This window comes from Cavia porcellus, unplaced genomic scaffold (genome assembly GCF_034190915.1).
Source record: "Cavia porcellus strain 051 isolate PalLab524CR breed Dunkin Hartley unplaced genomic scaffold, mCavPor4.1 scaffold_17, whole genome shotgun sequence".
NCBI classification, from domain to species: Eukaryota; Metazoa; Chordata; class Mammalia; order Rodentia; family Caviidae; genus Cavia; species Cavia porcellus.
The window spans coordinates 12,265,056-12,292,220 of record NW_026947500.1 but is presented as its reverse complement, the minus strand read 5'-3'; the positions used below and the strand labels follow the sequence as shown (position 1 = coordinate 12,292,220).

The window sequence follows — 27,165 nt, the reverse complement described above, 5'->3', positions numbered from 1 at the left end:
TGAATTGAAGTTATACTACAAAGCAACAGTAGTAAAATCAACATGGTACTAGAATCAAAACAGAGCCAAATATCAATGGAATAGATTAGAAGATACAACCACAACTACAAACACACTCAACCACCTTATCTTTGATAAAGGAGCCAAGCAGGTTCACTGGAAGAACGACAGTCTCTTTAATAAATGGTGTTGGAAAAACTGGCTCTCCATTTGCCAAAAACTAAAGCCAAACCCATGCTTATCACCATGTACTAAATTAAAATCAAAATGTATCAAAGATCTGAATATTAAAGCAGAAACACTAGATCTATTGGAAGTCAAATTGGGTAGAAACCTTGAAGACATAGGAATAGGTAGAGAATTCATGAACAGGACTCAAACCGCACGGGAAATACTTCCCAGAATCAATAACTGGGATCACCTCTTATTAAAAAGTTTCGGCATGTCAAAATAAATCTCCAGCATAGTGTAAAGAAAACCCACAAACTGGGAAAAGATCTTAGTGAACTCCCCCTCAGACAAGGGACTTTCGTCTAAAACATATAAAGAATTTTTTAAAAACTCAGAACCCCAAAATTCAAAGACCCAATCCAAAAAATGGGCATCATAGATGAATACGCACTTCTCAGATGAAGAAATACAAATGGCAAATAAATACATGAAAAAATGTTCATCATCATTGGTCATTAGAGAAATGCAAAGTAAAACCACCCTGAGATTCCATCTCACTCCTGAAAGAATGGCCAGGATCAAGAAAATCAACAACAACAAATGCTGGAGAGGCTGTGGGGAAAAAGGAACTCTCTTGCACTGTTGGTGGGAGTGTAGACTGGTACAACCTTTGTGGAGGTCAGTCGGGAGATTTCTCAAAAAGCTGGGATTGGAAGTCCCATTTATTCCAGCTATTCCACTTCTAGGCATATTCCCAGAAGAACTGAAAGCATCATACCCCAGTGATATATGTACACCTATGTTTATAGCAGCACAATTTGCAATCGCCAGATCCTGGAAACAACCCAAGTGTCCATCAACTGAGGAATGGATAAAAAAGTGTGGTATTTCTATTCAATGGAGTATTACTCAGCTATAAAGAAGGATCACATTGAGATATTTATCAATAAATGGGCGCAGCTTGAGACCATACTCATAAGTGAAATAAATTAATCTTGCATGTATGAATACCGAATAGTTTCCCTAATGTAAGTAATGATTCAAATATATAAAAGTATGTTGTAATCATGATTCCTCATTATGTGGCCTTGAAGCCTTATAAAGTTTTCACTTATTAATTGGAAAGGCTTTATTCTCGGCTGCTTGATATGGAAATATTTGAAGCTATAGTATATGAAGTTATATTCAAATATTTCAAGGAAGAAAACATTATGATAACTACTATTAAGTCCGGTTATTTGGTGGTGAAGCACTAGGTTGCTGAAACAGTCATGCTTTGACATGTTTTGTTATGTTGTTATGTCCTCTTTTATCTCAATCTCTCCCTTATTCATTAAAAAATTATTTAGTTATTTTTTATGATTTTTTAATTAAGGGGAAAAATTTTAAAATTAGCAGGATATATTATAGTAACTTTTTAAATTTCCTATTAACTTGATTTGAAGTCCTATAATACTCCCACTATCTTGTTTTCACTGATTAGACTCTGTTCCGTTCTGTATGATAGTATCAAGTTTGAGGGTATAAGCAACTACTTTGAAGGTAATATTCACTATGATGCCCATTCTGGTTTGGCTATTATCTCCTTTGGAAGTCCTGTAATATTTACATTGTTTAGGCTTTCTTGGCCTTGTTCTCTACTGTTTTGTTCAACTTTACAAAACCGAATGAGATAGACAATTCTTTTTAAGGAAGCAAGAGGCATTATGTTAACCATTGTTGATAACCTTGTACTCTGTTTTTACATCATGTGCTATGTCTATCCTTGGTTTTGACTGACAGCTTTGTTTTGCCATATTTGACTTTATTCTCTTCCAAAAAAAAGTAATAAGAATGAAGGAGTAATAAAACCCAAAATATGTAAATTTTGTTGTAAAAAAGAGAGGGGAAAAAAGTGCTCTAAAGGATACAACTGTAAGTGTGTTTAGGGGTGTTAAATAGCTGACCATATTAATGTTTTTGGTTGGATCATTGAACACAACTGTTTGCAGTCTCACTGTTTGAATGTCCACTTTGTATTCTTTGATACTGTGACTTGAGCAACTATCTCTAAGATGATAATGCGTAATCTATTAACTGATGATTTCTTACTGTTTTTTTTGTAGTTATCTGTATTACTTGTACCCTTACACTGCTTTGTTTTGTTTTGTTCTTTCTCTTTTTCCTTTTAAATAAAATTTTAAAAAATACTCTGTTGTCCCAATAGTGTAAGAAACCGAAAGAGTAGATAAGAGATACAAAATCATCAATAAATATTGTGAAAGGGTAAAAACTGCTCAAAGGGGAAAGAACAACTCAGGGTAAAGTAGAAAAGAAGGAAGGAAAAATAAAAACATAAATTTTTATATACACATTTATGATAGCTAACATGATTGTATTACTAATTCTGATAGTTCTTGGAACAAAAGAGTTAACATTCATAGTATTGGATTAATTTTGCATGTTTATATCTGGTAATCTGAGTAAATATTTTGAATATAGCTAGGCAAAATAACAACCTTTGTTGTGTTCTTCCCACTTAGTTTTGAAAGCCTATGGTGTCATTGTTATTGTTATTTGTCTCTTTTGTTTCTTGTATTTTTTCATAATTTATTTTGTTTTGTTTTGTTTTCCCCTCTAATAAAGAAAGGATATATGTACATGTACAGGCTTATACATGCCTAGAAGTTCTCCTAAAGAGTTTACAAGAATTGATTTTACTACATGTGATGGTTTGAACAATAACTGTGAAGGAAATGAGACATTATAGTAGCCATGGTGATTTCCTATCATCTTGTTGTGCCAGTAATGCTTTTATTCTTTTTTGGGGTTAGTTTTAGTCTGTTTTATATTATTTAATTTCAATATATATGAAGGTATGGATAGTTACTTTGAAGAGAACAAAGATATTATGATAGCCATTGTTGATTTTCCTATTTCCTGGTTTTGAAGGCCTGTGAAACTTTCATTCTTTTGTTTTGATCAGTTTTATTCTACTTTGTCTTGTTTGAATTCATTGTGTGTGAAGATATGGACACCTATTTCTACGAAAACCAGAGACACTGTGGTAACCATTGCTGATTTTCTGTTGTCTTGTTTTGAAATCCTGTGTTGATTGCATTGCTTTGTTCTGATCTGCTTTGTTGCTTTGTTTTATTCTCTTTAAAATAAAAAAGTTTTAAAAATACGTTCTATCAAGTCAGTATCAGCCTAATATCAAAACCTGAGAAACACGCCACACACACACACAAACACACACGAGGCAAGAGGGAAAAAAGAAAAGAGGAATGGAGGGAAGAAGGGAAAAGAAAAGCAAAAACTATAAACTGATGTCCTTTATGAACCTGAATGCAAAAGTCCTCAGTGGAATACTAACAAATCAATTTTGAAAAGAGTCTTTACCTTGATCACGTGGGATTCATTCCAAAGATGGAGGCAACAATGCTTCAATCCAAGCAAATCAATACATATGATACATTATATGAACAGAATGAAGGACCAAAATTATAGGGTGATCTTAATTGGTATAGAAAAAGCATTTGATAAAATTCAACACTGTTTTGTGATAAAAGTGCTAAAGAAATTGGACTCACATGGAATGTACACAATGAAGATCACTTATCATAAACCAGAGATTAACATTATTTTGAATGGAGAATAGCTTAAGGCTTTACTTGTAAGATCTGGAACAAGATAAAAGTGATTAATTTCACCACTTCTTTCACAATAATGCTGGAAATCCTGACCAGAGAAATTAGGCAAGAGAAAGAAATAAAGAGCATATAAATTAAAACAGAAGTGAAATCATCTGTTTGCAACTGACATGATCTTACATAGGGAAATTCCACCATAAAATGAGAATGACTAAATAAATTCAGCAGAATTGCAGAATACAAAATCAATAAAAGAAACAGTAGCATTGTGGGGGCATTGGCAAGAAGTATGTATGAGATGGATATGCAGAATTAAAGGGCTTTGGGGGTACAAGCCTGAAACCTCCCAGAATGCACGGTGAAAGATTAAAAGAGGCCACAAGTCCAAGAAGGATCCAAACACATCACCTTAAGTAATATATGCTCTGGCCCTTGTCCTCTCTATAGTGTGATTAATTACTCAGCCCTGAGGTGGGTCATGTAGCAGACCACCTTAGGGTCCCTGTGCTTTCCTTCTCCTGCCCTCTACATAAATTCCCACACTGATGTCCTTCTTTGTACTTTATCTTTGCTTTATGATCCTATCAATAAAAAGCCACAGAAGCTTCAGGTTGGGACTGTTTTTTTTCCTGAGACTCTCATGTAGCAGAGATTCAGTTAAGGCAGACCCTCTGGCCTTTCTGGAGATGGACTCCAAGTAATCTCTCATCCTTTATACCATGCATGGTTGTGAATTAAGAGACATAGCATTGCTATATGCTAATAGAAAATTTTGTAAAATAGAAATCAAGAAATAAAGACCATTTACGAGAGCAAAGAAATAAAATAAAAACAAATTTAACCAGACTTCAAAGAGCTCTAGAATGAAAATTACAAAACAATAAAGACAAACAAAAAAATGAAACAACATCCCATGTTCATGAATTCGTGGAATCAATATTATTAATGTGTCTATACTATCCAAAATGGTTTACCAATTCCATTAAATCTCCATCAAAATACCAGTCAATTTTCATAGAGCTATTGAAAACAATTCTAAAATTTATTTGTAACCCTACGAAAAGAATCCTGAAGATCCAAAGCCATTTCACCACAAAGAAATAAATAATATCTGACTTCAAACACACTACAAAGATTTATCAATCAAATGAGCATAGAATTGGCACAGAATTGGTTGTCTAGAGACAACTGATTTTCAACAGTGGTGCTAAGAACACACACTGGAGGAAGAACAGGGTTTTTTTTATTCAGTAGATAGTTTTGGAAAAAATTGAATGTCTACATGGAAAAGAATGAAGGTAGACTCCTTTCTCTCACCAATTAAAAAATCAACTCAAACTGTATTCAACATTTAAATATGAGATCTTGGACTACTAGAAAAACACATAGGAAAAAATGTTTCAGAACATTAGAATGGGCAGAGATTTTTTTGGACAATGTCCCAAACACATGGAAAATGAAATTTTAAAATTAGACAAATGGAAGTAAATAAAACCAAAAGCTGTTCCACAGCAAAACACTCAACAAAATGCAGAGACAATATTCAGAATGTGAGAAAATTTTGCAATGAATACATCCTACAAGGGCTTCATATTCAGAATATATAAAATATAGCAGATGGGCAATAAATCCAAATAGATATTTTTGAAAAGAAGACACACAAATAAATGTCCAACAGATATATAAAAAATGGTCAAAACCACCGATCACTGGGAAAATACAAATCAAAACTGTAAGGAGACATCACCTTATCACAATAAGAATGGCTATTATCAAAAAGACAAAAGTTAACAAGTTCTGGTGAGATTGTGGAGAAAAAGTAGTACTTTCTCAGTTTTGGAGTGTAAATTGGTATAGTCTTTATGTAAAACAGTATAGAATTTTCTCAAAAACTAAGTGTAAAATTACCATATAATTTAGCAATTACATGTCTTAGTATATAGGCAAAGGAAATTAATCACTACGTACAGAAGACATCTGCATATCCATATTTATTTCAGTAGTATCAACAATAGCCAAGAATGTACACAACCCAGGGGTCCACAACTTGATGAATGAATAAAGAAAATTGGGTACTGTTCTGTCATAAAAAGGATGAAAGTCTGTCATTTGTAACATGAATAGAACTAGAGAGTATGTTAAATGAGTACAGGCACAGAAATCTAGGCTGCCTGACCTCCCTCATATGTGAAAACTAGATAGTTTCTCAAGGCAACTGAGACTAGAATAGTAATTACTAGAGGTGAGAGATAGTAAGGGAGGCAGTATGGGTCAGTTATAGAACATAAAAGCAAGCAAATCTTGAGTACTATGACATAGTATGATGACTATAAATGAGAATAATCTATTTCACATTTTTAAAAGTTAGAAGGATGATTTTTGAAAGTTTTACCACAAAGAATGATGCTGTGACCTGCGCGGCCAATAGGGTCCTGAGAGGGAAGGATGAGAGATTAGCAAAAAGCAATAAACCTAGAAAAAAATCTGGGACTGGGTGGGACCTAACATCTCTGATGGAGAGGCAACAGCAGCCCAGTACAGTTTGCATTTTTGTTTATATACAGTAAAAATGGGGGAAGCACATAAGAGCGACAAAAGGGCAAGATCTCCATGTTTTTCTGAGAACAATGAAAGTGAAACTTTCACAGAGCTATCCATACTGTAGTTACCACGGAGGAACACCAGGGCCGGCACCTGCCGGACTGGCTTTGCTCTAGTCCCAACATGTCATTCACGTGGCTCGCCTCTGGTGCTCTATGTTCTCAGGGCTCTAGCCACAAAGGCATGGTGAATCTCTAGGTCAGCTGCTCCTCACAGAGTGATAAATGTTTAAGAAGGTAAATATATTTAATCTGACTTAAACATTACACAATGTATACATGTATTGAACCCATTAACAATGTACATTTTCCATTTTTTTATCAATTAAAAGTTAAACATAAACTCTAATGAAAGCTGCATCATCCAATAAAAAAGACAGGTTTGAAAGCAAGCCTTTATAAAATATAATTTTATTAAATACATTTTTGGTTTTATAAATAGAGCAAATACATCACAGAAATTTAAGTAGTGGCTAAAGTGGCTTAAATGGCAATGGTATGAATTAGAATGTGTGGCGGAATGTCCAATAGTTGTCACACCATGAAAACATTGGCTCCAAGTGCTTCAATTTTAAATTTTAATATGGAAATTTATAATAATATACAAACTTTCATTTCTTCTTTGCTTGTTGGTTAATTATGCCTTTTGTGATTTTGTTCTACAAATTCGTTCAGTTTTTGTTTCAGGAAATCCTGGCGTGTGCTTTTATCATATCCAAAACATAAAGGAAGGACCATTTCTCAGCTCTCACACGCTCTCAAACCCTATTGTCATCATCATGAGAGACTTGCACGTCCTGAATATTTTAACATCACTTTTGACTCTGGATCTTTGCCCATTCTTCTTTCTTCACCTAAAATGCCCTCCTCCCACTCATTGAACTCAAGCACTTCATTTTACAAACACCATCTTACCTGGGTGATTTTCTTACCTGATCCTTCTTGGATGAGAAACACTCATCTAATTTCCTATACACTATCCTGTATTAGCCCTTTAAATACTTAATCTCTTGAATCTGGATAAAAGAGGAACTGTGATCATGACAAGAAACAAGATGAATAGCCTTAAAATGACATAAGATATTTACCATAGTTATCTAGCCTCTAACGATTCCTTTATTCATTGTATATTTATCATTCTTAGAATATTAATATTCATTATCCTTGTCTTTATCTTGCTACAAAGAACAGTAAACACCACAACTCTAAACTTTTCAGAGGATTTTTTCTTGTCAACAGATTATTTTCTCTAAGTTTTCTCATCAAAACCCATCTTGATCTATAATTTATTTTAATTTTAAGCAAGGTTAATTCAGTTTTGAGGCATACAATTGTGATTCCAAAATGGAAAATTATTGAATAGTGTCCAAGTAAAAGAAATATCTGTTAGTGTCTTTGGGGCTCAGAATATAGCACCCCAAAGTTTGTCACTTTGGTGTGCACGGTATTTTAAACTCATACTGACTAAAAGGCCTCAGAGACAAGGTCTTTCTGAACTTCTCCTATTTCTATCTTCTACCCTTCTCCTTCCCCTAAAATAAGTCACAGAATTACTCTTTCTTCAGGCAGTTAAAAAAAAGGAGGGGAGAATTCCTCTCCCGTAAAGCAAGCCAAACAACTTGGAAAGATAACTCCTTCCCTTCTTTTTTCTCCATCGAAGACCATCATTCTTGGTTGTGATCCATACATGAGAGAAAGAATGTTACACAGAAAGGTTAAGAATCTGAACAGAGAGACCTAGCTGTGTTTCCCCTTAATCTAATGTCATTAGATCTGACCATTTCATCCAGTCATATTTCTATATGTCCATCGATTTTTCACTAAACATAAGACAGAGAAATCATGGATTATGTTACTATTAAATGTGGTCCATGGCTCAGTAGCATGGGGAGCAATTATATTTGAAAGGCTGAATCTTAGGCCCCATCCACGCATACTAAATCAGCACCAGAAAGATTTCCAAGACAATGTTTTGTCTAATCAAGTTTGAGAACATAGACTAAAGAATAATTTTGAGGACAAGGCGACAACACTTCCATAACCATACTGCACAAATATCTTCAGAAATGTAAGCGTCATAATACCAGAAATTATTATAGGCAGGGTTTGCAAGGCAATAGATTTAATAAAGAATACATGATTTATAGGATTATTTTATATTCACTCCAAAAGTTGAATGCAGGTGCAGGAAATCTGTCCACATATTAATGACCCAAAGAATCCAACTGAGGGCTTGGATTCCATGGCAATGTCATGCAGGAGTCTAGTTAAAGACCTAGAGCCCATGGCAATGTCCTCCCCAAGTTCAACTGGAGGTCTAGATCCCATGACAATATTTTATGCAAGTCTGTATCAAGGATCAGCACTGGGAAAGCCCAAAAGTCAGTGGTGGAACTAGAATATCTGCACCCACAGGATACAGGATCTGTGCCAGTAGGCTGAGGGATCTGCACTAGACACAAGAAGTGACATTCACAGTAAGGAGCAGAGCTCCCCTGAAAAGGACCACAGCCGTGCTCCGTGACAGTGAGGAACCAAGCTCCTCTGACAATGAGAAAGCTGAGTTCATACCAGAAAAACCAGCACAACAAGCTTCTCCAAGAGAACAGCACACCATCTTCCCCTCCATTTCTCTTTTTCTGCCATTGGCAACAATTCTGAAGTGAACTTTCCAAACCTGGAACCATGCTGATTCAGTTCAGGAGGGTGTTACAAGCTGATCACTAGTTAACCTACCACAAGAATTGTTTTGCTCACAGATACATCCTATACAATGAGAGAAGTATTTGTTGAGCAAATAAGTATTTGATAAATGTCTGTGGATGTAACAATTTATTTTACCACGCAATGTTTTCATTATTCATTATATGCTTCCCATTGTATTTGATCTTCATTTAATGTTACCTTGATGCTGCCAAGGATGGGACATTAGCTTGGAGAAAGAAATGCTGACCTTCCCAAGAAACATCATTCCAAAGTAACTTTCAGCCTCCCAAATGGGATATAAGCTCATTGCAAACATTATTAGGGTGGTTGAAAACATTAGAGTTGAGAAATAAGTAATATATATTTATCTTGTAGGTCATACAAGTAAGATTTCTTGCAGATGTTTTATTGTTTTAATTGTTAGATTAACTGTATTTTAGCACCATTGCTCTGAATTCTACAAGATTAAGTTTTCTTCACATATTGTGCTTGTCTGTTTGCAATTATTTCCATGGCATATGATCTTTACTCTGGGCTTCCTTCTTCACTGCTTTCTCAAAGTCACATTCCTGTAAATTATAAGTCCTTGAATTACCACATGGTTTTCAAGAGTAATATGATTAAGCATCTGATGATCTTTGTAAATTGAGTAATGAATTTAACTCTTATTAAAGGTAATTGTAGAACTGCTTTGATGTGGAATTACAAATTCCACAATATATTATTCCCTAATATGATAATGGTATAACTTTCTTTATCTAGGAGCACTGCAAAAGCGTAACTCAATAGAAATGTGTAGTTAATGAAATTAAGGGAATCTTTATGGTTAGAAAATAAAGTTTTGCTTATATAAAGTCTAAGGACATAGTGAAAACCCTCCTTCCATCCACTACCACCACAAAGTAGTCACTCATAATTTTGATACAGTCGTGAACTTGGCTATTAACATCTTGTGAAAAGAACAACTCTTGTCTGGAGCTTTACACTGTCTCCCAGTATCTATCCTTTTCAATTACTCCTTCAACATTCTGTGTTCTAACTCACCAAGTTGTCTGACAGTCCCACTGTTTATAAATTACTCTGTGACATTCTGTTACAACAGCACAAAACTGCCTAAGACACCAGTGCAACTCTTTTAAGCAAGACACACCCAAATTCTAATTTTCAGCTCCATCCTAATTTTCACCTGCTTCTTTCTATAATTATCAATAGTGCACTTTCATACTCAAAATGTCCCCCTTTTTAAAGACAAATTGTGTATTCAGTTAATGATAGGGAAATATGCTAGCAAAGACTGGGCAGAAAACCATGCTAGAAAATTTTCCTATTACCTAGGTAACTAAACAACAGAATACAATCCAGGTGTAGTAGTTCTGAGGTTATTTTTATCTCATTTAAACTCAGTACACTAAAAAGATGAGGCAATGATTTATTCATGTTGTGACCACAAGGCAAAAATTTGGCAAGAAAAGCATTAAATAAATAAAATATGAGTCTTTTTTGAGTATAGTTGCAGAATTACTATGTAAACTAATTAAACTATCCATATAAAATTTATAGTCATTCAAAGAATCATTCAAGATTGAAAGAAAGAGCTAATATTAAGGATCTAATAGTATAACTCATTACTTAATATGTTTAGGATAAAAAAAATATTTGGAAACATTTTATGTACATTCCTGAAAACAATTTTACTTAACTTTGTAAAGACATTTGACAAAATTTTACTAAACAGCATTTTAAAATTTTTATTATTTTGCAAAGATGAGAAGACAAAGTCTGACTTTGGACCCTTTATCTCCACTGGAGAAAATAAGTCTTCAGCTCTGGGGGTGCTGTTAAAAACTCATCACAGCTGAAAAGAAAAATAAATGGAAGAGGAAAATCCTATTCTTGGAGAAGGAGCAGATTAATGTTCTACACTCATGAATACAACCAGAGGAGAAACAGTATAAATGAGAAGCCACACCCCTAAGAACAAGGAGCATCATGCATGTCTGTAACTAAAAATTATTCAGAAAAGCAGAGATTATTCCTTTTTACCACGACCATTAACAATGTCAAGATAACAAGTTCGAAATTAGAGGTAACAGGAGAGAAATACCATAAGAGATGCAGGACATCATGCAAACTAACGCTCCATGAAGCAAGCATAAAGGAAAGCCTAAAAACTCAAAATTAAAAAGTTATTGCTTTTAGTTGCCCAGATGAAAGGACTTTTCACAGAAGAATTTCAAATGGCGAGTACATACACGAAAAAATGTTCAACATCTCTGGCCAGTGGAGAAATGTAAGTTAAATCCACTCAGAGACTCTACCTTACTCCATAAAGAATGGCTATTCTCAAGAAATCAAATAGTATCATGTTAGAGAGATTATGAGGAAAAGCAAACCTTTTACATTATTGGTGGGAATGTAAACTAGCACAACCATTATGGATATCAGCATACAGATTCCTCAACACTAAAAGTAAAGATGCCATTCAAACCAGCTATTTCTCTTACAAGTGTCTTCCTAAAAGAGTTAAAAGTATCATATCACAATGTTATATTCATACCCATGTCTCTAGCAGCACAACTCATTGTGGCTAAATCTTTCACTTGGTCTATATGTTCATCGACAGATAAATGAATCAAGAAAATGTGGTATTTATATGCAATGGAATACCACCCTACCATAAAGAGGGATAACTTGAGCCATTTGTAGGAAAATGGATGCACTTTACATGAAATAAATATTAAGTGAAATAAATCGGACACACATGCTTATTTGTCACATGGTTTCTCTTACATGAGAAGCCCATATTATAAATAAAGAGCAAAATAAAAGGCAGATAATAGCAAGCAGGGAGATATCTTTCTGAAATAGAAAGGGTTTCAAAAAGAGAATTATTATGTATTGTATACATCTACAAACTTACTACAGGGAACACAATCAGCATATACTGCAAAGATGTACTAATAAAAAATGAAAATTAAACAACAAAAAGATATTGCTCAAGTGGCCCAAGCAACAATCTAATGCAAAATATTTGCCTAGGGAGTTTGAAACCTCCATTGTATTGAGAATAACCATAGCTAAAAAAATACACTAGAAATGAAAAACAAAAAAGCCAAAAGTAGGATTATTTTATGAATTAAATTGGTAGACTTGACACATCAATGAAAAAAATCAATGGAACTGAAGATTCACCAATAAGAGCTAGCCAAACTGAAATAGGGAGAAAAGAGCATAAAAGAATATTCAAAAGTTGTATGAAAAAATGGTTTTACCTTATATATAAATGAGAATTCAGAAAAGAACATAGAGAAATGATCAGAGAAATATTAGAAGAGAAAATCTCAACATTTTTCCAAAGTTAATGATGGAAACCAAATCACAAATCTAAACAACTTGAAAATCACAAAGAAGATCACAACAAATTAATTTAAATCACCCAAAACATAACTATCATATTTTAAATTGTTAAAAAGTCAGAATGTCCTTTTCTTAGCAACCATAAATAAAAAAAGAAGTGAGAAAAAGCAGAATAAAAGAGGAAGACAACAAATTATTTATGTTGAGTTGTAGAAATAAGGATAAGAATTGTAGCACAATTATAAAAAACCATGCAAATCAAAAGACAAAAAATGGACAGTAGTAGTTTCTATAAAACATACTAAAGAAAGTCCTTCAAGAGTACCTGCAGGCGATATCCCAGATTTCTGCCCCCAAGACCTGCTGGTCAGACCTGCTTCCAGTTTTGGTTCCTACCTCCCATGGGAATCCTTCAAAAGCCTTAATATCCAGGACTAGAGGCTGGCGCCAACGCACATTCCACCAGTGGGTGCAAAAGACTGTCGAAAAAAAAGATGGTGGATAGATTAAGAGCAGAATACAGAGGCTCCCTGAGACAGACAACTCAGATACGGAAATAACACAGCATGGGGAGTCCTGGACAGTCCTGGAGATGGAGTCTCTCAACCCAGGAAGAAACTAAAGTGAAAAGAACCAGTCAAACATGCAGTCCCAGAGCTACTATTGAGGCAGTGAAGATTAGGTGCTCTCACACATCTGAATTCCGCCACTTCAACTTCCTGGAACCGAAGTTGCACTGAAGTTGGAGGTCAGTGAGCTCAATGGAGAACGGAGCCACCAAGGGACCTGCATTGATCTGGGGTGAGTGCTGGGAATAAAACTCTTCCAGAGAAAGAGGCACCAAGGGATGACATTTTGGAATCAGGCAGGACTGGCAAGAACAAGGAACAGCAGTGATTTCAGTCAGTTGTTCCCTTCACAGGCGAGAATGGCGGGGTATGCTTGGCTTGGGTCATGCCCATGGCTGAGAACCAATAAGTTGTCCCAAACCAATTCCCTATGCACGGTGCATACTAATGCAGTGGAGGCCTCAGCAAGTTGACTGACCTGGAGAGGAGGAGCCAGCATAAGCCACCCGTGTTTCCACCTCTATAACACACTGGAGTGGGCAGGATAACCTAGCTAGCACACTTCAGAAGAACTGTAACCAGCAAGGAAAGGGATTGGGACCTCCTCTACACACCTGTATGGAAGAAACCAAAAACATGAGAAGAGAAAGCAACAAGAAAAAGTCCCCAGCCCCCACCTCTGAGAACATTGATCCAGGAGAGGTAAATACAAAAGAGATTGAGGACAGCAATCAGTGGCTGATTGGCTCATGGCATCAGTGGACATAAGGAGATATCTTCGGGACCTGATAGATGAGTTCAAAAGTGAAATACTTAACCATGTAAAGCAAGTAGATTAATAAAAGAAATGCTAGGCACCTCTCAAGAAGACACAGATGGAAGAATGGATGAGCACAAAAAAAGGAGAGAAACATTTGATGAAGAATATAAAGAAAACATAGATTACATTAAGCACATTCAAAGAGATTACCAGGAAATAAAAAAAACTCCATTAAAAGCTGGCAAAACTGCTTGAAAGAAACTAAGGATAGGCTATCAAAACTTGAAGACAGGTTTGCAAAGTGTGATCATGAAAGGAAAAATTTTTTTAAAAATAATAAGGAAACAGACAGTAACAAAACAAAGGCTAGAAGATGACAAGAGGATCTATAACTTAAGAATAAAGAATGTGAATGAAGAAGAAAGGATACAAACAAAGGAACTACAAAGGCTATTCACAGAAATACTTAAGGAAAACTTCCCAAGCATAAAAAAAGTAAATGATATTCAGATGTCTGAGGCATACAGAACTCCAGCCACCTACAATCAAAACAGAGCTACTCCCAGGCATATAATAATCAAGACCCCAGAAATTCAATATGAGAACAGAATATTAAAAGCCATCAGAGAAAAAAAAAACAGATCACCTCTAAAGGAAAACCCATCAAAATCATGGCAGACTTCTTGACACAGATCATCAAATCAAGAAGAGCTTAGAATGAAGTATTCCAAGCCCTGAAAGAAAATAACCTCCAGCCCAGATTGATGTACCCTGAAAAAATTATCTCTAGAAATTAATGAAGAAACAAGATGCTTCCAAACAAAGAGGAACTGGGGGATTTCATGACTAGCAATCCAACCCTACAGAGAATGCTGTAGGACATTCTAGGGAGAGAGAAAAGCACGAGGATTCCAGGAACAGTGACAGAGAGACCTTAATGAATGGAGCAGAAAATGAAATTAAGGATAAAAGCAGACAACTAATGGCAGAAAAATAGCATAGCAGAAATGAAGCAGAGAAGGTTGGCTATAATCTCTAATATAGATGGCCTTCGTACACTAAAAAGAAAAAAGAGAAATACAGGCAGAGTAGATCAGGAGGTAGGGTCCACTGAGATGCTCTGTATAGGAAATATAACTAACCTGAAAAAGGCTTTATGGACTGAAAATCAAATATGAGAAAACAATGCTCTATGTGACAAGGAGCCAGAGATAATAGGGGCAACTAGACCAGTATTTTGGATAGGTTGGAAAGACAGGCTTTAATAGGTAGAGGAATATAACTGGTAATCCCAAAAACATTAGGATATAGCACAGAAGATCAAGTCCAGGAGGGAGAAGGTTTGGAACCACTTAGAGAAATACCAGGCTACCCTTCCCAATCTAAAAGGTGTTGGTGAGACACAAAAATGCACAGTGCACCTTGGGGGAGTTAAAAGAGGAGGAACACTCTTAAAAAAGATGGCAGAAGATATTGTTAACAGTGTATCATGATTTAAAACCCACAGTACTCACACTGCTTCGCTTAGATAGATTTTATTCTGTCCCAGTTTGTCTACTTGCACTAGATCTGAGGGCACAGACAGTTATCCCAAAAACTACAGAATATAGTACAGTAATCACCTTTCATTTTCAATTAATTTAATCTGGAGCCCTGTATAACTTATACTGTTTAGTCAGGACTGATCTTAGTTAAATCTGGTTTGTTTGATTGCTGTTTGGTATTGACAGATTTTATTCAAAACTGATATGATTGATAGTATCAAGTCTGAGAGTATAAGCAGCTACATTGAAGATCACAAGATGCACTACGATACCCATTCTGGTTTGATTATTACCTGTTTTTGAAGTTTTACACTATCTATAAAGTATTTTTATTAATATTGTTGTGTACTGCTATATTCAATTATACTATGTCTGATGACATAGACAATTCTATTGAAGATAACAAGAGACAACACAGTAACCATTGTAGAACTGCTTGTACAGTGGTTTTATATGTCTTTTTCGTTTCATGTGTTTAAAGGAATATGTTTTGTTTTGTCTTGCTTTGTTTTGTTTCTACCTCTAATATGGGAAAGATAGAAATACATCTTAAGACTCATGCATGTGTAGAACCTATAAACAGTTTACAAGGACAGATCTTATAACACATAATGAAATTAACAAATACTTTGAAGAAAAAGAGACACTTCAGTACCCATGCTGATCCCATAGTGTCATGATGTGAAATCCAGTAATAGTATTATTCTTTGTTCAGAGTGATTTTAGACTGCTTTGGTTTATTTAATCTCAACATAAATGAAGATATGGATAACTGCATGTATGTTTAAGTGTATAGAATTGATGACCATATTACTATGTTTTTGTTGGATAGTTGAACAGAACCATTTTTAGTCTAGTTGTTTGTATCCCCACTTTGTATGTTTCACTTTTGTATCTTGAACAGCTATTTCTAAGAGGACAATATGTAATCATCAACTAGTGATTTCTTACTGCTTATTTTTTCTTTGAAAGTATGTATTATTTCTATCAATTTTCTGTTTTGTTTAGTCTTTAAGTAAATTTATTTTAAAAATCTTTAAAAAAGAAAGTTCTTCAGTCATAAAGAATACAGCATCAGAATAAAACAAGGAAGGTCATGTAGGAATAAGAAACACTACAAATGGAATAATAAAGTAAAATTAATTGTATTTGTTTTATTAATTACTGTGAAAGATCTCTTAATATTTAGGAAAAATAGTAGTATATGCATCATGTGATAATCCTAGCCATAACCTCAATATAACCAAAACCAATTATGCATTTATTAAATATTAAACCCAACAAATCCTAAAATATTAGCAGTATGTAGGGGTACATTTTGGAAATGCTTCTTTGACAACATACCAATTCCAAAAACTATGAAAAAAATCGATCATTTTGGTATGCATAATTTTGAATCCCACACTACAAAAGTATCATAAGTGAAAAAGATGACAGGTTATTATACAAACTATATACACACTTATCAATTAATAGTAAAAAGAGAAGACAGAAGTTTAAAAAATTCACAGAAGAAATATAAGTGGTTAATAAACATGTTGAAAATTAACTTTATAAATAATCTAGCAAATGAATATTGATACTAATGAAATAATTTTTACCTATTATATTAATGGAAGTCTAAAAGAGTACAGAAATTTTGAAGAGGAATGGTAAGTTTGCTCAAAAAGATTTTATATACTATGATCCAACAACTATTTCTAGACATTTATTTGATATATGTAAAAGGTTGTTTATTGTAAGATTATTTTGATAGTAAGTATTGAAAACCAAGGATAATTATCAATAGCGAAATTCACATTGTCATTATTGGTGCTATACAGTATTATGAAACAGGTATTAGGGCTATGTATTGTCATGAAAAACACATTGATACATTAGTAAATTAAAAATTACAATAAACCCAGCTCCAATAACAAACTACAAACAAAGCATATATATACATATTTATGTGTGTGCATTTATACATGATTATTATATAATATATGTGTACACATATGGTTTGTAAATACATTAATTTTTCAATCAATAGAATGTAAGTCCTTTTGTTTTTAGCAGTACAATTTTTAAATAAGGAAATGTGCCAGAAAAGAGGCATGCAACTCACAGCATACATTTGGGAACCAAGGAAATGCTGAGAAAGGGCTCAGGGAACCTCCACAGTGGGGCTTTTTCCTGTGGCCATGCTGCACCCCTATAAAGAAGCAGCTCTGGGGTCCTGCTGAATCTCCTCTTCTCTTTTCTTCTTCCAGGCTCCCTGCTGGTCCTAGAGCATGGGGTCAACTACTCCAAACAGGAAAATTCTTTACTATTCCTCTTCATCAGAGTCCCTGCCCACCCTCCACCAAGCTCCACCAAGCTTTGAAACCTAGTGATTCTTCTTAAGGCAGCTACCTGAGACTGGAGCAGAGCTGAGAGAGGCTTCTAGGCACACTGCTCATTTGAGCTTCTCGTGATGAAGTATTAGTGGTTACTGAATGTCCTCATTTAATGGATGAGGATACTAGCTTAGAAATGCTACACAATTATCCAGTTCACTTGGTTAGTGAGTAGCAGAATTAGGATTTAAACCCAAATTCAAACTCAATCAGTTACCCTGTATACACAACTACATATATACCTATATATATACATATATACACAAATACATATATACATATATACTGTATACCCTGTAGACACAACTACAGACTCAAGCAACTCTGATAAGAATTTCTCAAGACCATATACTAACAGCTGTATTGGGTTTATGAGGTTTGTGTTTCTGACTATTGATATGTGGTAAACAGATTAAGAACACATATACACACATATCTAAGGTTGCATAATTAGTTTGGGTAATAACTAAAGTGTTTACCAATTCTCTGAAAAATGACTAGTTGATCAAAAACATAGAAATGGATAGTGGTATGGTTATTGTACAGATAAATTTATGATGGCAAAATAAGCTATTTGATATCTTATGTTTGGAAGGCTGTTTCACATGTACTTCATATTTAAATTTTTAAAAAAATTTTAAAATGAAGAATGAAAACAATGATACAAAATTTCAAAACAAAATAGTAGGAGATTAACAATAGTTAAAATATTGCATATTGTTATCTCCAAAGTAGTTACTCAGATTACAAGATACACATGAAAAATGATATTCTCATAGATCTTACATTGGACCATTTTATGAAAGTCAGTGAATTTTAAAAAAAAAAACAGTTGCTTTTTTCTCTTATATTACATTTCACACAATAGTAGAAACCCAAAACTGTCAAAATTATCACTGATTGACTTCTTTGCACGTCTAGATCACATTTTAAATGCAGAAATTTACACACATGGATTACAAAGTCTAGGCTCATAAGCCAGAGCTCAAGGGGATTTTAAAGATCACCTTAATCTTGGCCCAATCAAATTATTTCACAGTTGTGTAAACGTGGGCTCAGATACCAAATGACTTTCCAAAAATTGCATTAATAATTGGTCAGGAAGAATTACCACTAAAATTTAGTTTTCAATCCAAAGATTTTCCCATTCACTCATATAAAATACATAAATGTCCATGTTAGTATTTTTCATTAATAAAAATTAGCAATGTTATGGTTTGATAACTAGTGGTCAACTTAACGCCAGCTGGATTACATCAGCATGCATTGAGAGAAGATGCTCCACCTGAGGAGGGTTGCCAGGATAAATAGGTGGAGAAGAAGAGAGGTTGGGAGAGGGATTGAGGCGTTATGGAGGCATTGTTAGTTCTCCTACAAGTTGCTGTCTGAGCTCTGTTGGTTCTCCTGGAGAAGCTTTGGTCTTCACATCGAGCATTGCTTCCTGGCTCCGGAGGGGAAGACATGTGCTGCCTGGTCTCCAGGGTGAACTCCTCACACTGCTTCCTGGCACGTTCCCGACTGTGCTTGTTGTCGGAGGAGCTCGGGGCCTCTGTGTCGCTGAGGACAGCTGTGGTTCCTTTCAGGACAGCCCCGCTCTTTGTTGTGAGTATGACTTCTCAGCTCCAGTGTGGAACCCTCATCCCACTAGCACAGCTCCTTTTTCCTGTTGGCATGGACTTTCTGGCTTCCACCACTGACCCTTGGGTCTTCCCGGCATGAATCCGTAAAAGAGACTGGCGTGAGTCCTTGTGGGTCCTGGACTTCCAGTTGGACTCGTGGAGGCGTTGTCCTGAGCTCTGGGTTTTTATCTGGACTCATGTGGGACATTGCTGTGGGGTTTAGGCTCTTGACTTATATAATCTACGTTGTTGGTGTTGCGGGTAGATTTCCTGCATTCTCCTGTGTTAACTTCCGGTGACCATTATAAAAATATTATAAACTCCATGTCCTGATCTGAATTGTTCTCTGTGTAACAACCCCTGACTACAACAAGCAATAAATGCAAAGACCACAATTTTCTCAATATAAGCTAGAAGTGTTTAAGAAACGATATTTTCTTCATATTACCCAGCAACTGACCACTAATATGATATGAGAAAGCGGAATCTTTCCTGTTTATCACATAAAAGTACTTCAGCATTTCGTCCTGAAGAAGTTTGAGGGGCCATAATTTTAGGCTGCGTTTCCTTTTTTGATTAAACCATAACTGACTCTTGTGATTAAAAATGAAATGGAAAGAGGAGACCCCTACCCCATGGGCCAGGTAGTGCCCTGGACCCTTTCCTTGGATATGGGTGCAGTTGCAGGTGCCCAGGTTGAGGCTGAAGACTCACAATACAAGTGTCCAAAGAGGTGAATAGTAGCTATTCAAGTCTACAATAAAACATTGCTTTCAGTAAAACTACACTGCAACAAAAGATTGGGAACAAATAAAATAGAAATATTTAAAAAGTTGAAGATGCAGAGCCTGAAGAATTTGTGGTAGAAAAAATACTGGAACAACATGTGGTGAATAGGAAGGTGGGGTATTCCCTGAAGTGGGGGTGTTCACAGGTGCTGACCACACGTGACAACCTGAAACAATTTTAGTTTGTCCAGAGTTACTAGAAGTATTTCTTGACTCCCTAAAATCTGGTAAGGTAAAAGACAGTAAGAATAGAAACTCTTTATCTGACAGTCAATCTGATGACAGCAAATCAAAGAAGAAAAGAGATGGTGCTCAGAAACCAGAGGCTTTGTCAGAGGCTTTTTTATTTATTTATTTATTTTTTTTGGTACCGGGGATTGAACTCACGACCTCACTCTTGCCAGGCAGGTGCTTATGCCACTCAGCTAAATCCCCAGCCTAGAGGTCTTGATCCTGAAGGAATAATGGGTGCCTCAGACAGTAGTGCAGAGTTTATGTTTCTCATGAAATGGGAAGATTCAGGTGAGGCTTACCTGGTGCCAGCAAAAGAGGCACCTATAAAGCGTCCTCAAATTGCCCTTGGATTTCTTGTCCAGAAGATGAAGCCCAGTAATAATTTGCCTATATACAAATATGTAAATATAATATATGTAATAAAAATATCAGCCTTGATTTGTGATTTGCTACTGTGAAAAATATATTCTAATAAAAGTCAAGTTGAATATGTTTATTTTGAAAATAGTATGGGGGAGTTGTTGAGAATTTTTTGTTTCATATCAATAGAACCGCTTAGTAAGAAGTTTTCTATAATTACTTCCTTTATCAGAAAAGAACATTTGGTAGCCTGATATATTTCCTCTGCTTTATTAAATGTTGGGGAAATTTTCCACAGTCAAACTCAATCAGAAGTCGATTTTAGCTTGTGTATATAAAGACCATTTGGAATTTTTGTTTTGAGTGTTGTTGTTTTGGTTTGGTTTGGTTTTTAAGTGTTTCTTAGATTTGAGCAATTGCTTTCTCTTTTTTTGACTTTTATTAGTCCATGATTGCTGTGCATAATGATTACATTCACTGTAGAGAATTAATGAGCATAACACATTTCAATTCTTTTTCTCTTTCATTTCACCCCTTTTTTTCAAGTTTCAGATTCATTATTTATAAGACTTTATAAAATTAATTATCATATATACAGATTAATTAGCAGATTTGTTTGTGTATGCATAAATAAAACACTCAAGTAAATGATCTTTATTTTTTTTAAGCATTCACCAGAACAAAAACCATGGGTGATAAGCCCATATTTCTGAGACGCCAACTTCTGAGAAACCAAAGAAATAAATCACCTCAGTTAAATTGGAAGTTTTCCAGAAGCCATAACCTTTCAAGTTAAATACAAGATTCTGTCATTAACTGGACAGTGTGAAGTAGATAATTTCAAAGCAGCCACGTTAGAATCCAAGTCTTTTATCACATAAATGCATCAGTTTAATTGTAAACACCCTGAAAAGAAAAATTTTTATTACCAAATAACTTCCCATCCAAGTCAGTAAACTAGACCAAACCTGGTTTTTTGAATTAGTTTATCAAGACATGATAAGGAAACATTTCAAGATTTCTAATAGCCCAATTCTTTATAATAATAAATAATAATAAGATGAAAACATTTTTCATGATTCATGGAATGTCTAAGACTTGGTCCATGGAAAATCACCGAACTGATTAGAGATGTTCACCATTTAGGACCCAAGGGAACAAACTCTTGTTATCTAAATTATTGACCCGCATATTATTTTTTGGCCTTGATGCTCAGTCTTTTCAGTAGGTAAGTTATTGTTTCAGCAGGAGGCAGGAAAATAACTTCGTAGTAGTCTGAATATTATCCTACTGTATATTGTTTATTTTGTTATAAATAATGGTGAGAGTGGTCAATAAATAATTTTATATTCCCTTAAAAAACTAAATAGAAAGAATTTCATTCTCTTATTCTGTGTAATATAGTCTGCAAGAATTAGGTAGATGTTTTCTGTACTGATTTCAGTCCTTTCCTGTGCCCTGTTCAAACAGACGTGGGATGGTGGAAATGCAATAGCTAACGTAGTGAAAGAAGCAAGTGCAGAAGTTTGCTAGCAATGTCCAGATAATCCCCTAAAGGAAGACTGTGGGAGGTGTGGATGTGCATCACAAGAACAAGGAAGCAAGAATCTAAACAAAGCATTTGTAACAGAGATCTGTCGGTGATGTACGTCCTCTTCCATTACAAATACTTTTGTTAAGAGTATTTTGCTCAGCAGTACTGAGCTTCTGAGTAGTTAATCACAGCCACAGTCGATCTATCCAAGTCTTATGTGGATAAAGACTATGCCAGGGAGGATTTTGAACCTCACAAGGACCCCCTCAACTCCAGTCCTTTATTAATGGAACAATAAACATTAATCCATCTAGTGCTTATGAAAATTTAAGCTTGCATTTTGCTTATGATCAAATATCTTTCTAATCTCATTTACCGCCATTTCCCTTAAGCATTTCACTTGCTTTATTCAAGTATTGCCTAATATGATCTATGTATTTTCTAAGCGTATTAGGTTGAAGACACATCAACCTTGTCTTCAAGCGGCTCGTTGTCTTTTATCAATGGCAGGCTGATAAGCAATATTGGTGTTGTGCTTCTGTTCTCAGCGTAAAAAATGCAGCCTCCAAAAGGCCTGCAGTCTCAGCCCACCTTACATTCTTCTTTTGTGTTCAACTTCCAGTTGAGGTATTTATCATGTTTTAAAGTGGTAATGTCTTTTAAATGATCTCTCACTGATTTATGATTATATGAATCCGAAGCAGATCAGGGTTGCTCAGCTTGAATTTACATCTCAAAACTAATTGGAATAAGATATATAACTTATAGCCTCTTTAATAAATGGTGCTGGAAAAATTGACTTGCCACATGCCAAAGACTAAAACTAGACTCGTGTCTATCACCTTGCACTAAACTAAAGTCAAAATGGATCAAAATCTAAATATTAAAACAGAAACACTAAATCTACTGGAAGACAAGGTAGATGGAAAACTTGAAGACATAGGGGTCAGCAGAGAATTCTGAACAAAACACATGAACAAAACACAAACTGCATAAGAAGTACTCCAAAGAATCAACAACTGGGATCTTATCTTATTTAAAGTTTTTTTCAGATCAAAAATATCACCAAAAGAATGAAAAGACGATCCACAGAATGGGGAAAAAAATTTAGCCAACTGTCCCTCCAACAAAGGACTGTTATGTAGAACATGTAAAGAATTGAAAAAAAAATCAGGACCCCCCCAAATTCAAAGATTCAACTCAAAAATGGATATCTGAGATAAAATGTACTTCTCAGGTAAAGAAATACAAATGGCAAATAAATATATCAAGAAATGTTCAACATCACCGGTCATTCAAGAAATGCAAATTATAGTAACACCGAGATTCCATCTCACTCCACAAAGAATGACTATCATCAAGAAATCAACCAGTAACAAATGCTGGAGGGGCTCTGGGGAAAAAATGAACCATTATCCTCTCTTGGTGGGAGTGCAGACTGGCGCAGCCACTGTGGAAATCAATGTGAAGATTCCTCAAAAGAATAGGTATGGAAATCCCATTCAATCCAGCTATCTCCTTTCTGGGTATTTTCTCAGAAAAATTGAAAATGTCATGCCACAGTGATATGTGTGCACCCATGTTTATAGCAGCACAGTGTGTAATAGCTAAATCTTGAAAACAACCCAAATGCCCATCAAACATGAGATGGATAAAAAAGATGCAATATTTTTATAAGATGGAATACTACTTAGCTCTAAAGAATGATAACCTAGAGCTTCAGACCGTACTGATAAGTAAAGTATATCAGTCTCCCAAGTGTAAACACTTTATTGTCTCTCTAGTGTAAAAAACTGAAAGAGTAACTGAGATCCAAATGGATGATCGATATTGTGAAAATGAAAGGGGAAGAAATTGCTCAAAAGGAAAAAAAAAACTAAGATGGGGAAAAGGAGAAAAGAAACAAGGGAATATATATACACAAGATAGATAATTATACTACTAATTTGTTACTTCATGAAAAAGAATAATTTCCTTTCATGGATTCTTTTTTCATGCCTACATCTTGTAATCTGAGTAACTACTTTGAAGATAACAATACATAATATATTAACCATTGTTAATCTCCTATTATTTTGAAGTTCTGTATCATCATTTGTATTTTTTGTTTTAAAATTAACAAACATACATATATTAATATTTTCTATGATTTAAAATATTTTATAAAGTATAGAAATTAGCTATTTATTTAAAATTAAAAACAGCTGCAAAATTCTTGGTTTTAAAAGAATTTTGCTGAAAATTATTTTAAATTGTTTACTAAAAAGTTTCATACAAAAAAATAATATGATGAGCCCTATGTATAGTTTACAGATCTACAGCAAATATAGCAAGCCTTTACTCAATGACATCTTTTCTGAACTTTTATCAAAAGGAAGTACTGGAACATTTTAAAGCAAATTCTTAGTATTATATCATTTCTCTCATAAAACATCATACTTTTCAGAAAAAAATGTTTCTTTTTAAAACATGGACAAATTAACACCTAACCTAATTAACAGTTCTTTAGTCTTTCCAGTTCTTTGTCTATGTATAATTTTTTCAAAACTATCCTTTGCCCACTGCGGAGAACCCTGTAAGGGCTGGTTATTCTTTTAAGTTTCTTTTAGTGCTTATCAGTTTGCTTCACTCTTTTACACTATTTTTTTTTGGAGGGGGAAAAACTGCAGAATACCTCACATTGTGGATTTGGCCTGCTCTTTTAGCAAATTAGTGTATTTTTCTGCTTTGTTCCCCCTTGAGCTTAGTAGTTTATAGCTACAGGCTAAACTGGATAAATTTTTAAAAGAATATCTTATCTGAGTAACTGCAACAGCTTTGCATCCTGTGAAGCATAGTGTCTATTTGGTCTACTTTTGGTGACTTTATGAGTAATTAGAGGGTTCAGCTGCCATCAACTCCGACCAAAGCATTAAAATTTTCCATTAACTATTCACCTAGTGATTTTTTGTGTGTGTGTCTTTTTCCTTTTTATCGGTACTGGGGATCGAACTCACGACTGCCTGCTTGCAAAGCAGGTGCTTATGCCGCTGAGCTAAATCCCCAGCCCCAAACCCAGTGATTTTGATAGACACTGTAGATTGTTATGCCTAGATCCATTATTTCATTAGGTATTGCAAAATCATGGTTTTCTAATTCTTTCTTCTGTCTTGCATGTATTCACTGTGATTTTTAAATTAAAATTAATTTTCCTTTAAAAGCTATTTGGTTTCCCTGAAATGCAGTATATAAAGGAAATAATTTTTACCTTTACTTGTCAATTTTTAGAACAATGAGTTGATGCCCATGCTTGCTTTTATATCGTTTCCAAGATGCTTTAAAATATTGTTTTCTTTTTATCTCCATGTGGCACATTTCATCTTTTATAGTTCCTTTTTAATGGTATCCTGATCTGAGCTCATAAAAGAACATTTTCCTAAACACCAAATTTCCTTGAGCCCATAAATCACAATTCTTTTTTAAAAGTCAGTGTGGAAAAGAAGTCATCTTAGGCTTCAATTTAGGACATTGATTAAAACACGATAAGAGAACTAACAAAATAAAAGAGTGAAGACAGTACCTTCAAGAAGCCACTACTTTGCTAGGCTGAAGAATAAAGAAGGAAAAGGATATACTCTGCCACTATGACTTCTTCAGAGCCAGAGCTGCCACCACCACAGCACGCAGAAGCCTGGAACTTCGATTTCCAAGGATGCTGCGGGGCTCAGCAGACCTCAGGCACCCGGAGCCAGCGCACCTGCACGCCGGAGGAAGGAGTTGGCAGATCACTCGCTTGTGCTTCACTGCTGGAAAGGCCCTGTCTAGGGGATCCAAGATCCTGCACAAAGTGTGTGTTTATCAGTGCTAGAGGAGCCAAAACCTAAAATAGGAAGAAAAGTGACTTGTCCCCCTTTGACTTTTCGATCTAATCTTTTGCCATACTGCACTGACAGAACCTAGCTAGAGACTCGTGTTAGTGAATGAGTCTGTGACATGTAATTTGCAGGCTTATATTCCTTGTGATTATCAACAGAGCATGAAAGGGCAGGATGGCGCTGATGGCAGACAGGCCCTTGACTGCATATGCTTCTTTTAGTAAATCTATCATTGCAGAGACAGCCAACTCCTCTAAGTTTTTAGAGATACACAGTATCTTAAGCTGCAGACATTTTTTATGTGTTTCGATTTACTTTGTTTACTAATTCATAAATAAGAATTTTTGTGCCTCTCCACTGTGGTCTTATTGGCAAATAGGAGTTAAATTAATTCAACAATGGATGCACATAGGATTTTACTTATAGATCAACAGCATGTCATTTATAAATAGATAAATATTATCATCAGTTCAGTTTGCAGATCAAACTGTGTGATGAGAGGAACCAAAACTAACATCTCGCCTTGTAGCTTCACAGCTACAAAATCATAGGGGTGGCAGCTCTAGGGAAAGTCTCTCCCCACCACCACCACTGTATAAAATGTCTGCTAAGTGGCAGTTTTTGTCTGGACCCAGGATGGGGCCTTTCCAGGTATTTGGTGTATTCTTATTACTGGCAAACTAAAGCCATGAGGGAAAGCCCGGAAGGCACCCCCCAGAAACCCCTTAGATTGTTCTTTCTGGTCATAAACAGTGCAGAAAAATCTCCATCTGCCAAGCTGATGTGCTTTTAGAGTGGATTTTAAAAGCTATATTTTATTTTTAAATAAAATACATTTTTATTTTTAACCAATACACAATAATTGTATATATTTATGGGATACAATGTTACAATTCAATACATATGCGCAATTTGAAATCACCATTAGCTTTTTATTTTTTAATTTTATATTTATTTATGTATTTTTGATTTTTTGAGATAGGGTCTCACTATGCAGTTCAGGCTGGCCTTGAACTCACTATGTAGCCCAGACTAACCTTAACTCACAGCAGTCCTCCT

The 27,165-nt window shown here is 35.0% G+C and overlaps 1 pseudogene; it reads left to right on the top strand.

Moving 5' to 3' along the window:
* The first annotated feature begins 20,108 nt into the window (after positions 1-20,108).
* On the top strand, positions 20,109-26,115 carry LOC134471091 (chromobox protein homolog 3-like; annotated as a pseudogene).
* The last annotated feature ends 1,050 nt before the right edge of the window (positions 26,116-27,165 follow it).